Source organism: Pinus tabuliformis, chromosome 4_2 (genome assembly GCF_031772625.1).
Source record: "Pinus tabuliformis cultivar Carrire ecotype Pingquan chromosome 4_2, CPIR1, whole genome shotgun sequence".
NCBI lineage: Eukaryota > Viridiplantae > Streptophyta > Pinopsida > Pinales > Pinaceae > Pinus > Pinus tabuliformis.
The window spans coordinates 28,541,175-28,550,362 of NC_142304.1; positions in this window are offsets into that span (position 1 = coordinate 28,541,175).

Below are 9,188 nucleotides of genomic sequence, written 5' to 3' on the forward strand. Positions count from 1 at the left end.
TTTTTAATGAGGTTGACACAATAAAAGAACTATCCTCATGACTCCTTGTTTCATTTTTTAACGAGGTCGACACGAGATAAGAACCATCCTTGAAATCCACTGTATTTATAGTATTTGATAGAAAATCAAAAACTGAAGGATGATTAAGGTTGTTGGAATAATCTTCGTGGTAATTCGGAAGATGGGAGCGATGGTGGTAATCTTCCCATGGTGCCTCTCCTATCATCATTGATTGAATGATTCCTTCGTCTGTAGAATGTACATGCGACCAAGGATCTGAAGAGGTGCCATATTCCTTAGACCTATCTATCCAAACACTCGATGAGCGTTGATTTGGGTTTGCCCCCCAGGCCAAGAAAATTGATTGCTACAATATTTCTAAAATGGCGATGATCCATGCTGACAAAATGTTTAGGAATCTTCCGAATCCATTAGATATAGAAGATTTCATATTGCAGGTTTCCACTGTGGCCACTTCCGCCAGATTACTCGGAGGCAGTAGGGCAAAAGTACCCATTAAGGCAGGGTCTTTTAGGAGGCCTACTCCAATATTTTGAAGCGAATGATTGCTTCCATGGATCATTGAAATGCTTCCCGTAACTTGTGAACTGTTGGGGTGAAATGTTTGTTGGTTAACGATTGTAATTCCTCCTTGGAAGGGAAATGCAATCTTCCTGAAGTAGGTCGACACAACTGCAGCCATGGCATATATCTAGGGCCTTCCCAGTAGGATGTTGTAATAGAGGTTTCCGTCGATTACTTCAACATCAATTTCTACTGTTTTTCCCCCCAGTTCAACTTGCAAGTTACTTAAAATCCCGTATGGAGTGTATGATTGTCCATCAAATGCTTTTAACATCGTTGATGATTGCGAAAAGGGTGGTGAGCCTAAATTTTTCCAGCAACTCATCGACATAATACATGTAGATGCCCCCTCATCAATAATTGTTCGATGAATAGTTTGTTGAGGGCTTTCACTTGAATAAGGAAAGCTAGTTGAGCTGGTAACTGAGGGTCATATCCTTTGTGATTAAAGGATACAAGATTAGAATCCGTTGGCTCAATCCCACTTATTACTGATAATAGCGCCTGCTTTTGGGAGGGACAATTTTGTGGTACCTCAATTGTCGACATAGCAGACGGCGATTGGGCCAGGTCCTCTACTATATTATAATTCTGTGCTACTTTAGCATGAGGATTAAATGTCGATTTGTGTACTACTCCCTTTGGCGGCTTTATCGTTAGCTCAAGAATGATGGGTGGCACAACTTCGGTTGAAGTTGTTATCAAACTACTCAGTTGATCAGTAGCCTTGTTGTTCGACAACTGTGGATTCCCGTAATCTTTATTCCTTGTCGATATCAAAGCATCATTTTGTTATTTTGAAATGGAAAACATAAGCACTTGGGATCGGGAAGCACTTTGATTAGCAACCAGTTTGTTTCCCGGGTTTGGAAACGGATCAGTCAATACCGCTGAGGTTTTTGAACTCTTAAAGAGTTTCTTAACTTCAACTTTATGTGGACAATCTCTCGTCCGATGATCCTCATCGCATATCTGACACCCTGTAGGGGGTTTCCTTTGCCCAAAAGGGTTTGCAGAAGGTTTTTCAGGAGATGACTCATCCTGCTTCTTTTTTCTCCATTTCTTTTTCTTCTTGCCCCCTGGTTGCTTTAGTTGTTTGTCCTTGTCGTTCGACACAACATTTACCTCCGAGGCAAGAAGTTCTTCATTTGAATTTTGATTAGAAATCTTACAGGCTTTGTTAGATGTAGCCTTTGTCGATTTCGTGCTTGTCATACCTATCATGCCATTGCCGGCATGAGAGTCTTTGTTTGATTTAAGAGGGGGAGGAACGGAAAATTCCGGTCTAGGAGCATCAGGTATTTTATCGTAGAGCGTGCCAGACTGAGTATAGATCAAGTCTAGATATTGTGCACGAGAAATAACTTGCTCTTCAGTGACGACTCCTCCCTTTGCCACATCTTCTGTGATAGAAGGTAATAATGACTTAATAAACCATTCATCTAGCAGCTAATCAGGAACATATGTTTTTACCATTCTGTGATGACGTCGCCACTCATGAATATGATCAAATATGTGAGTGGCTGTTGTCTGTTTGAAATTGGTAAGAAGCTCTGTTCCTATTTCATACCTTATTGGTAACTGAAAATGGGTTAAAAAGGTTGTGGCTAGGGTGCTGAAGTTATCAAATGAAGCTCTAGGCAATTCGATATACCATTTTGTTTCCGGACCAGTTAACGTTTGCTAAAAAAGGCGAAGCCTAATCGAATCATTGTTTAGAGTGTTAGATGAACACCACAGATGAAAGGCCATCACATGATTCGATGGGGCTTCACCCGGATTTCCATTAAATTTAGGAATATCTGATGGAAGTTTATGCGGAATTGTCGGCCACCAAGGGGCGTAAGCAATTGGATCATTCGTCAGCCAGTTTAGATCTGGTAATTCTAGAGTTGCTACAAAGGGCAACTATTGATTCAGGTTAGGCGAAGCATACCCAGGATAAGATGGAATCGCCTGAGCAGTGGGTCTTTGCATACCAGCATAATGTATTTGATGCTGGTAACTTTCATAAGGTTGATGGGCATAACCATTATAGTATGGTTGTTGATAACCGCTTTGGAAATGCAGTTGCCCATTACTTACAAAGACTTGTTGCTTAGGTCCTTGATATGATTGCTGGAATCGCGGTTGTTGAGATTGAACCATCCATGGTTGTTGGACCATTTGCTGTTGTCCAATACTAGATGATTGACCAAGATGAGGAGTCATAGTACTTGTTTGAGCCTGAGTCGCTCCAGATAAGGAGGCACTAACCTGAGGTTGTGATTGAGTCGTTGAGACAAGAGGCTATGGTATTGCAACCTAAGAATCTTGGGGTTGACATACAACAGGTAGCGCTTGTACTTCCAATGCAGTCACCATAGCAGGTATAGTGGGAATATTCGATACAGGGTGGACTGGTTGCATTGAATATACAACCCTTGGTTGTTGAGGCAGTATTGGTACCCAACCGCTGGATGTAATTCCAGTTTGACCTGAACTTTGTTGTAAACTCCCATATGGTTGTTCTCCGGGAGGGAATGATGAAAAGGCATACTGCCCTCCATATGGTGGCAATCCAATACTCAAAGTGTAGATTGGCCTTTGAAGACACATTGGATCAATTTGTTGAGTTTCAACATAAGAAATACCAGATGATAATCCGGATGAAGAAATAGGAACCGACCATTTCGTCGAAACAATCCCTGATTGGACTTCGGCTTGTTGTTGATAACTTGTCGGGACAGATGGTATACCAACGAACATCGTTGGAGTAGCAGCAGGAGGCTCTGCCGCTGCTGTGTTGGATGACACAGTCCTGGATGTCGACGGTTGTTCAGACATATCTAGTCTATCCAAAAGATTTTCTAGCGATTTCGATTGACTTTCTTTGTGGATTACTCGATCAACTCAAAATAAAGGGGAAAATGATTCCGAATTAAATGAATTTTAGAGGCTTTGACACAACTTGTTTTTTCAATTTTTAAGAGTCGAGAAAAAACAAAAGATGACTGTAGTCACCTTCGATTTTTAATGAGCTTGAAGTGACAAGTGCTCAGATGGACCTTTTCCTTTAAGGAGTCTGAAAAGGAACGAAAGAGACTACTCTGGAAATCTAGACAGAGGGATTACCAAACCAATCGAAAAACTGCAGAATACTTTTTATGGTACGACAATCAATCTTCCCGAATGCTGTGTTCAGTGAATTGCGATCGATAGGGCGGCAGACACGGCTTCCTATGGATAAAGGATAAAGCTTATTGTGGTCTCCCAATATATACTCGATGGTACGTGGGAGCACAATTCTGTACTGGCACTTATCGTCTCAAAGTGGAGGAATCACCCAACCATCAATGAAAACAACAGTTACCAGGCTTTACGACGCCGGAATATGTCTCTAGCCTAGACTTCTAAATGTTGTGCGTTAGGTTCCAAAGCGTTTTTAGATTCATTAAATTTACTTTACAGTTGATCTTGCTTAAGAAATTTTCCTTTTAGGTTCACCGCGTGATGTAGATGTACAATTCCTAAAATGCCATATAAGATGATAAACAATCATTTAGTCTTCTTTTTGCAATGAAAATCCTAGCTACTAAGGAAAGAGAGATGATATTCTTTCAACACAGAGTAGAGAGCACACACTATATGCACTGTCCTAAATCAAACCAACAAACAGTCTAAATGCAAATGCACATGCATGTATTTGTTTTCAGCCTTCTTAATGTGTGAATGATAAAAAGAAAGCTAGGTGCAACTCTGAATTATTTTTCAAAGCAACATTACTAACAAGTTTCTTTTCAAGACAAAATGAAGGCAATGATGACACTTTGCGATTTGGAATTGAAAACTTGCTTTTGACACTTGAAAAACTACTAATTCAAATCAAATACAAGAGTAACAATGTAATCTAGAAAAAGTGAATAGAATGGTCCTCAGGGACCTGTCAGTGACATCTCGGATATTGATCTTGCTGTCCTTACTTGGCTGAGATCCCTCTCTGCAATACCTGCAAATGTAATCTCTCACAAATTCACCCCACGGGCTGAACCTAATAATGAGATAGGGGCACCCCGGCTCGATAAGCCAGTCAAAAAATAGATGTCCACGACAGTCAAGGGGATGGACTTGCCCCTAATTTGGAACACCTAGGTGGTAGGATCCCATGCATCGAGAAAATATTGCAACAGGTTGATTTGTTGCCTCATGCAAGAGATGCGGAAAAACTTGAAAAGGCCACAGTTCCGCAGTGCATTTACCATAACCGGATCATGTAAAGCAAGCATTTCCTCTTCTTCATGCTCACGTTCTCGCCATGTAACAGGCATTTTTCTCCAATGAATCTCTGAAACAAACAAGAGAAGGGTCAAGATCCTGATTTGGTGAAAAACGAGAAAAAATTTCCATGAAAAACTGTGCATAAATTGCCCTCTTTGCGCCCATCGCACCCACAACAGTGTTCTAGGTGGGATGCATGCTAACTGGCCAATGGCCAAGCCAGCATGCATCGCACCTTTCGATATAGAAGAGGTGCGATGGAGCCAGGGTGAGTTTTTCAAACCCCAGAGGCTCAGAAAAACTACAAAACATGCTCAGAATTCAAAAAGGAAAGGATGAAACTAAAGAGCTCAGGTTTAGCTCCTACCTGGTCCAGACGGCGCCGAGAATCGTCCACAGAATCTCCCAAAATCAGCTAGTGAAAATCAAGGGGGAAAGCACCTCCAAAGCTCCAACAAACCAAAGTTCAAATGAAATGGTAAAATGAGAGGTAAAAAGCACTTTTAAATTACTTTTCACGTAATTCAAGTAAAATATTAGTGTTTTAACTCATTTTTCAAACATGTATTGTTCATTTCTAACTAGTTTGATGAAGCAATTGAGCAGGCAGTACAACCTTTGAAGGAACAAAGTTGTCAATGGTAAAATCAAGATAATCAATGACCATTATATCGAGCAGTTTTAACACGGAATTCAAGCTCGTTAAAAAATAAACATAAGCAATGAGCAAATGTTCCCCAAAGTTTAAGATCATTAAAAAATGAACCATTTTCCAGTAAATAACCATTGTGAATGTATTATCATCAGCCTTTGAAGCCTTGGTCGTGTTCTTATCATCACCTCCACTTTGTATTGGCCGATCATTCACCTCCATTTGATTGTTTACCCTTTTTGAGGAACAGCTGCGAAGAGTGATCCTGTTAGCCATCCTTGTGACACTGCCGTGATTGGAAAATTCCAAACCTTACCTGGAATTAGCTGCTACCCAAATTTATCACTTGTTCCTCAAAAAACGAGTCTCCTTTAAGCTCTTTCCAACTGACTCGTAAAATATGAAAATATTGACGAGAAATTGGCCTCTCTAGCTCGTTAAAGTGACCGGAAGTGCTATCCCTCCTTTACATTTTAATCTTTTTGGACCTGAGGGAATATTACACAAAACGATCGAGCGCTTGTTTTGTTCGGCTCATTAAAAGTACCGAAAATTCATCCCTTTTGTATTGTTTTATACTTTTTCGGACTCAAGGGATTATATGACGAAAAAGGATTATTGGAGTTTTATTTACGTCCCTTTTTTAGACTCTCTAAAATTGAAAAGGATCGAGTTATCTTTGTCGTTAAACTCATTAAAACCGAATAGCGACAAACTTGTCCATACAGACAAGAACGGGTTTCACTATCACTAGGCTCGTTAAAACATAGCGATGGGTTTGCCTGAAGGGAAAATTATAGAACAAGCATATGTTATCCTCCTCAAGCTTGACAAAAATAAAGAGGTACTGGTCAGCGATGACTGGGGAAAAATTGGGAAGAAAACTTGAAGAAACTTTATTGGTAGCAAGTTGCTCTTGAACATGACACTTTCACTCTACATCTGAGTCGGGTTGGGTTGTTCCGTTCACTTGTCATATCACCATGGGTCCATCACACCATCCATATTTGGGGTTAACGCTACCAATCCATCATGTCAGTGTCATCGATATGTTCAAGAGAAGTCGCTTAGAGAATTCACCTATGTCTCATCCACTGCAATATGTTTACGCTCCATTCTTTCATGATCGCCACCCTGAACCTTATATCACCAGATCATTTTCACCTCCATTAAAATCATTTTCTCCGTTTTGTGTCATTGATGTGGGATTCACTAAGACCCTCCTATGATGGATCGCTTCTTGTTGACATCAGCTCATTATCCAAGAAGTCAATATAGGAATAACCCTTTCAGTACTTTGAAGCTTGCATGCCTCAATGGAAAGTTTCTCACTTCCGGTGACAGGTTTACATCAATGGGCTTCGACCAAAAGACTTTGCGTGGTGTTCGACGCCAAGTCCCTTATTCACACCACGTGAATTGTACTGTAGTACCTTGAGGGTCATCATCATTATTGGTGATTCCTCTCACGCCTGTTAATAACTTACATCATTGGTTGGTAATCAGGCGATGTCTTTCCATGTTCGACTCCAGAACATCTCTCACATGGATCGACTTATACATTGAGTGAAGATCGAACGAGATTGAAGACCCCGGATCTAGTTTCATCCATCCGGGTTGTGATATATATTCAGGAAAATAAAGACATCAAATGTACATCATTACTGCATAGATAATCATCCAATCCAAGGGATGATGGCTCTACCAGGATCATCAGTCTACACTCAGACGATTGTCTCTCTTATGTACATGAAAAAGAATTTATAAAGCTGAGCATGGGAATGCCCGCCTTAGCTAGATCATGAAAATATTATGAAGATAATGTATTGTATTGTATCTTATTACAGGTCACCTTCCAGCTTGAAAAAACTTCAGATCCTGATGATAAATCATTTCACCTGACATCAACAGATTAACGACCTCATGCTTTAGGGGGCAACTATTATAGACATTTTTGGGCACTACAATCCCAATCATAAATGTCCATAAACCAAGGGCTCTTAAGTCCCTAAAAGTGTTGTTCCAACCTCTAAAAGAACAAGGTCAACTGATTACATCTTCTCCCAGAAGTTCTCCATGAAAAACTACTCAGAACGGGTCAAAACTGGACCATCTCACCTGCTCCATGGTCAAAGTGCGCTGCATCCCACCTAAATACACACGGCAGGTGTGATGCATACTGAAAAGCCCTTCTATGGGGTGCGATGGGCGAGAGTGGACAAATGGCAGGGTCAATCTACAAGGTGGAGGATCATGGAATCTTCCAGAAACTTCCCCTGTGACACTTGCCTCTCTGCATTCGCCCAGGGATGAGTAAGAGATCATCAATCTCCAAGTGGAATCAAGAACTATCAGAGAGAGGACACTAATCAAATCTCAAAAGCTGACTCTCCCCCCTTGCAAACATCTATATATGGATCCCTCATCCCAGAGATCCGGAGGCTGGAATTTTGTATCTTGTAAGGAAGTGCTACTGGTTTCTTGGTGTAACATCATAGTGTTGGGTGATCTAAGCTTTTCATGAGGTGAAGAAGGGATTTCTTGCTGAGAGGATGATGCTGGGTCAGATCAATTGGTTGTAATCCTCTTTGCTATTCTTGATTATTAATAAAGCTATTCTTGATTATGAGTTGTGGGCTCAATGTATATTGGAATAAACTATAATCAAGGAAAAGGATGATATCAAATCAAATGAACAATATCAAACCTTCATTGTGAGGACCATGAAGATGAAGAAGGGAAAGTTTGGAAAGTCTAAGAAGAAGCGAGATATATCCAAGGTTCAATGTTTTGGATGCTCTGAATATGGAAACTTTAAGAGGGGCTTTCCAAACCAACAAAATAACAAAATAAAGGAAATAAGTGAGGCTCACACAACTGAAGTAATGGGAGAACGTGAGAAGAAGCCGAAGGAAGATGTCAAAAATATTTACTATTGAAGAAGGAATCCTCTCGATGAGGTTCTTTACGAAGTTGGTATTTCCTTTAGAATAACATGAATTGTTGTTTACTCTAGAATATTATTTATTTTGTATGGTCTCATAGATAGAATCATGTGATAGTAGAAGACTTAGAGTCTACTTGATTGAGTTTCTTTGTAGGAAGCATCTAGTCTTTCAAAATTGAGAATAATGGACCATTTTGCATATTATTTCTCATCTAGACATTCTTACATAATGTTAGAAGTAGTCATTTTTCTAAGGTGGATCATCATGATCCTGGAAGAACCATCATTTTGGAAGTTTCTTAGAAGAATGATTTTGACAAGGTTAGAATACATTCCATAAGTATGGAAACAGTACTCTTAAAGGATGAAGGAATGCAATTGGTCAAGTTGTGGTCTCATTGTAGGGAAGATAGCTAGATGATTGTATGGAAGCATAAGAATGAATATTTAAGGTAACTCTTGGATAGGATTCATATGTAAAAAATACTTTAAAATAAGTTGGTAATAAATCATGCATGGTGAATCTTTCATTTAATTGTATGTTGCCTAAAAGATGAATTTGACTTACTCTATAATGAATAAAAGATAAAGAATTTATCAATAGAATGCATAAAATGGTGTTCAACATCTAGTATAGTCTCGAGAAGAAAATTGTGAATTGGTAATCAAGTTGGATCCTTGGGCACTCTGATGCATGAAGGTGCTATCACTCTGTAATTACCCGAGGGTATGAGAGAAACTGAGATG